Raw genomic sequence first — 6,000 nt, forward strand, 5'->3', positions numbered from 1 at the left:
CTCATCAATACGCCAGAGGGAGGCCAAAGTGGCTGCGGGCAGGGTCGCCGTCGAGGGGCAGGAGCACGGCAGCCGGAGAGGGATGGATGCACCGAATGGATGCCATGATGCATGGTTGAGGATGAAAGGGCGCCATGACGTCAACCACGCAGTTTGTCGCTGTCAGAGGGGTACCTCCATAGCATTAACTTTGCTATGAAGGTGGAAATAGGAACCCCCGGTTCTTGAGATCGTGAGTGGGAGACAGAGCGTGGATGAAAGTTTACCTGCCCCTATGCAACTTCTTTTAGAACTGGTTTGTCTCTGTTTTAAGTATTTGTTTATTTATTAAATAACTCTGGAGAAGAAACTGACTGGCAAACATAAAATTCAAAGTATGGCTTTGATGATGATGCAGGTTTGGAACGAATACGAACACGATAAAGTTTTGGATATTGTGGATTCCCAATTAGAGGGGCAGTACCCACGAGAGCAGGCGTTGAGAGTGATCACAATTGCACTTCTTTGCACTCAAGGCTCTTCGGCGCTGCGACCAACAATGTCACAGGTTTTGTGGATGCTAAACAACGATTCAGAGATTGATGTTCTACCCACGCAACCAGCTTTTATAGATGTCACATCAGAAAGTTGTGCGAATTCCTCGGCCACCTCCAAATTGACAACGTCAGATTCCCGTGGATCGCATGAATCTCGTGGGAGTGCCACGGCCACTTTGAATGCAGATCAAATTTAAAAATTATATGGGGAATTTAATTGTACCATTTACTTTTGAATGCAGATCAAATTTAAAAATTATATGGGGAATTTAATTTTACCATTTACTTTTTTTTAAGGGGGCTAGTCTTTTTTTGAAGGGGGGTAGTCTTTTTAGAAGCTTGTATTAGGCCTGGAGTACAATATTTACATTATATACAACCGTCAATCACATCAGTCATATTTACAGAAACGAGATAGTACAAATATCTTGGCAACAGAGCAAGTATCAGCAACATATAGCTGAAGGAGTAGCCGAAACAAATATATGTTGAGGAGCAAGTATCAACAACATATAACTGCAGGAGCAGTTGAAATCATGCAGCGAGGGGAATAGAACCCGGGTAAGGAGGCGGCAAGCCGTCTGTCCCGACTGAAAGGTATAAGCCCAGGTGCTAATTGTACCATTTACTTAGTCCGTATAAGAATCATATAAGGAGAATTTAATAAGATTATTTATTTTTTTATTATTTGAATACCTTCTATTTTTTAGATATAGTGAAATTGTTTTTCTTTTTTATAGGTTAAATGGTCCAATCATTTAGACAGATTGAAGAGAAAGTTATATTTAAATTTAAAAGAGCAATTTCATTTTAGTTTTTCAATAATGAAAAGTTAAAATAAATTATATTTTTATAAGAAAATGTAAATAATTTAATATATCATTTATATTTTACATATTATATTATATTTTTTATTTGTACATTTCTTTTTAGATCAAAGTGTATTTTGAAGAAATATATATACACAATATTGGTTTACTAATATTGCAATATATAAAAAGAAATTTTAATAGGATTATTTAGTCACTATTTATATAAGAATTATATGGAGAGAATTTAATTGGACCATTTACTTAGTTTATAGAAGAATTACATAGAGAGAATTCAATAGGATTATTTATTTTTTCATTGCTTGGATACCATTCTTTAGATACAATGAAATTATTCTTCTTTTTTATAAGGTAATTGGTCCAATTATTCAAAGAATAGTAGTGAGTTTTTTTAAAGACAATCAATCTATAGTATTATGTTATGGGTATCATTGCAATGTATAATAAAGAAAAACAATTTCTAAAACCTCCAACCATACAATTTTCCATAAAATAAAAACAAAACATTATTTGATTTTGAAGCTTATCTAAAAGAGTGGTATGCATTTGTTGATACTCTTCATGTCAATTGTGAGAGATTATCCATGAAAGATGCTTGGTGGATTTTTTTGTCACAAAGTTTTATATAAATTTTCCAAACATGTTAAAATTATGGAAAATAATCTTTACTATTCCTACCAACACACTTGCATGTGAGAGGATTCTTAAGGAAAGATATTATAAAGAATTTAAGAAGAACACACTTATTACTTGTTGCATTACATGATGCAAGTGTTACAAACAAGGTATACCCATAGGATATCATTTTTTATTTAATGATTTGTCATAATATATTAGGTAAATGTGAAAAAATTTAGTCCACTTATCCACATAATGCCATTTGTTATTCAATAATTTGCATGGTAATTTGGTAATTATATGAAGTAAATGTGAAGAGGCAAAGATGGATTTAGAGATGCAAGGTTGTTAGTATTTAAAATTCCATCAATTCATGTAGAGGTGATGACTAAAACATGTGAGCATATTTCATTTATGACCATAACATAAATATTTAGATTAATGAAAGATTAATTTGCTGATGTTTAATAGGGAACGTAAAAATAAATACTAATACAGCCGTAAAAATTAAGTACAAATAAATACTAATACAACCGTAAAAATTAAATACATAGTAAATGGGCAGATGGACATATCTAAATTAATTAAATTATAGCTTTATTTTAAATAATAATAATTATCATTAATTTTGTTCAATATTCTTATACATAAACTTTGTACAAGGAAATCATGTGAATGAAAAAGCATTAAAATTTATATTGGCGTGATTAGTTTGCCTAACTTCTCAATCTTCAATATTCATGTACATAAGCTTTGCCTAAAAAAACTATTTGAATGAAACACATAAATTTATATGTGAATATTAATAATATATTTAGTTATATAAATTAAATTATATGGTTGAAAAACTAGACAGTAATCAAAATATTTATTTAACATTTGTAAATATGAAAATTTGTAACTTGAAGAGTGAAAATAAAAAAATAACATATTTAGAAATCCTTGATATATATAACCAAAAATATTCTCACATACATTTAAATTATCTATAATTATATTTTTAAATGTAAATTAAAAAAAAAACTAAATTAAAAATGACCTACTAATCAAATTAAATTAAATTAAATTATATATATATATATATATATATATATAAATCATAAATACAAGTAAATAATAATAAAAACAAAACCCTCATTCAAATCATAAACCCATCATCAATTAAAATAACACGTTCAAGTTTCAACCTACGCAACTAGCAGAGATTGATGTTCAACATTACGCAACCAGCTTTTATAGATGTCACATCAGAAAGTCGTGCAAATTCCTCCGTTCCCGTGGATCTCATGAATCTCGTGGGAGTGCCACGGTCACCTTACCTCAGAAAGTCGTGCGAATTCCTCGGTTCCCGTGGATCTCATGAATCTCGTTAGCAGGATCAAATTGAAGAAAGGTTACATTTTAACATAAAACGGTAATTTTATTTTAGTTTTACAATAATGAAGAGTTAAAATAAATTGTTTTTATATGAAAATGGAAATAGGTAACTTTTTATTAAAAAATTAATGAAAAGTTACACTAGCAGATGCAATGAAACATTATGTAAATTGCCACATGGGCTCGAGTGCTTTCGCACCCCACGCATCGTTAGAGGACTAACGTGCACAAAGAAAAAGAGAAGAGAAGAGAGAGAGAAAAAGGGGTGAAAATCTGGATTCAACTTCAAGTTTTTCTCCCCTTTTTCTTTTCGACCTTGCGCCACTCTCCTTGAGTGGGCTCGATCGAGGCAATGACTATCTGTGTTGTTTCATTCGGCGTCCCTGTTTCTTTGTCTGAGTCTGAAGTGTCTGAATGATGATGTCGTTTGATGCCTCCCATGCTTTGATCCACGCTTGTCATCTCTGCCTGATTTTGCTGGGTCTCTGCCTGATTTGAGTGGGGCTGTGAATCCTTGTTGTCTGCTATTTGTTCCTTCTGGTTCTCTATTTCAAATTCCTCTATGGTAGTATCATCCTCTTCTGCTTCTGTTCCTTCGTCTTCTGTTACCGAAGGGGTTTTCTTTTCCGCAGCTCTCTTCTTTGTGACATCATCTATGTTTTGTCATCCTTTGGGCTTTCTTTGTTGTGGCTTGCTCTTGTTGGGGCTTTTGCATGCGTTGAACAGATGACCTGTTTGTTGACATCCCCTGCATCTGAATGCTGTATTCTCATAGTCCAACGGTTGTTTCCACTGAGAATTGTTAAAATTCAGAATGATGTTTTCCGGTAATCCTTGGCTAAGATCTACCTCGACACATATCCTGGCAAAGGTGAAAATTCCTTTTAAATGTCTCTCTGAATCAATCTTTAACATTCTGCCAAGGGTATTTCCTATGGCTGATAAGGTCTTGAAGTGCCAAAAATGTATCGGAAGATTATGCAACCTTACCCATACTGGCATCCTTGATACTACCATAGTATTGGCATCAAACTCCGGGAACCATGGGGTAACAAACAATCCCGCACTGCCCCAAAACCATGGTCCTTCATTGAGAATTTTTTCCCTTTCTCCTTCTTCGAGGAAGATAACTATGAAGAAACCCTTCGAGCATAGGTGGATCTGGCAGTTTGTTGTCCAGACCGTGTGAATCCATTGATACAGAGCATCTGTTCTAGGCCAGAAACCGTTAAATCTACAAATAACAGCTTTCTTTTGTAGATCTGAGAATATGCATTTTACCTCTGGAGTATCCAGCAAGATGGAGGGACTTTCTGGCATTTGATCCACGATATACTGCCCTGGAGGTATATTAACAGCTGCGGATTCTTCCCTCTTTGGAGGTTCTTTTTCTCTGGCTGCATCGCGATAGGTGCCTGTAGGTTTTGAGGTAGATCCTTTAGATCCGCCTCGCAATCGGTGATTGAGGATAATAGTTGAGTCCTTTGCAACCTTGTAATGCAGGAGAGTTTGTTGATCCTGCAAACATATCCCAGAAAATATTAGAATTTGAAATTTAACTGGAATTCCCATTTTATCCTGGATCTCTTTTTTTAGCTCCAAAACGCTCATCCATTCCCAGATCTGCACACAAACATGTCTGCCTTCTGTTGATCTGATGAAGATTTGTTTCAGATCCGTTGTATCTGCCTTGATCAGATCCCGTTTTTCAGGTTTGTATTCTGGATCTGGCGAAATTTCATTTTGCCTCTGCCTAGATCTGGCCAGATCTGGTAGATCCACCCCGAATCTACAACGTTTGGCACCATCTGATGATCCGTTTCCCAGATCTGGCCTCCTATTAAGAAGATCCATCCAATTGTTGGCTCGTTTTTGGATTCGGAATTCCATTTTCAGGGCAGCGGCATCGATCCCATAGACTGCACTGTCTGCTGCTCCAAGATCTCGATCTCCCCGAAAAAAAACTTCCAGATCTGACCATAGCAGAGGTCGATCTGTCAGTCGGATGGCTGTAGGAGAGTGCCTTAGGCTGGATCTATGTACCAACCCTCGGATCAAGGGAACTGGTGCCTGAACAGAGCTCGACGGCGGTTGCTTGGACCATTGGTTTGCTTGATCTGCGTCACAGAGCTGCAGATCTGAGTTCTGGCTTGCAAAAAATTTCGTAGCTCCTCCATTCCTTTTGCCAAGACTACGGTTTACCCTTCCGCATCCTCCCTTGATGCATGATCCAGTGCCATCGCAGAGCTCGGCCGCATAAACCCTCGCGTGAACCCTCGCCATCGTCGTCTCCCCCTGGTCCCGTCTCAATCTCCTTTAATATTTCATTTTTATTTTACATATTATATTATATTTTTTATTGGTATAATTTTTTTTTATATTTTTTTTTAAGATAACGGTAAATTTTCACATATATATATAATATTGGTTTATTATAATAGAATAATTTACTTACTATTTACATAAAAATTATATGGAAGGAATTTAATTAGACTATTTATTTAGTTTATAAAAAAATTATATGGATATAAGCCAATAGGACCATTTATTTTTTTATTGCTTGGATACCATTCCTTAGATAGAATGAAATTGTTCTTCTTTTTTCTAGAGTAATTGTTTAAATTATTCAAACAATAGTA

The sequence above is a fragment of the Pinus tabuliformis genome, chromosome 1_1 (assembly GCF_031772625.1).
Source record: "Pinus tabuliformis cultivar Carrire ecotype Pingquan chromosome 1_1, CPIR1, whole genome shotgun sequence".
NCBI classification, from domain to species: domain Eukaryota; kingdom Viridiplantae; phylum Streptophyta; class Pinopsida; order Pinales; family Pinaceae; genus Pinus; species Pinus tabuliformis.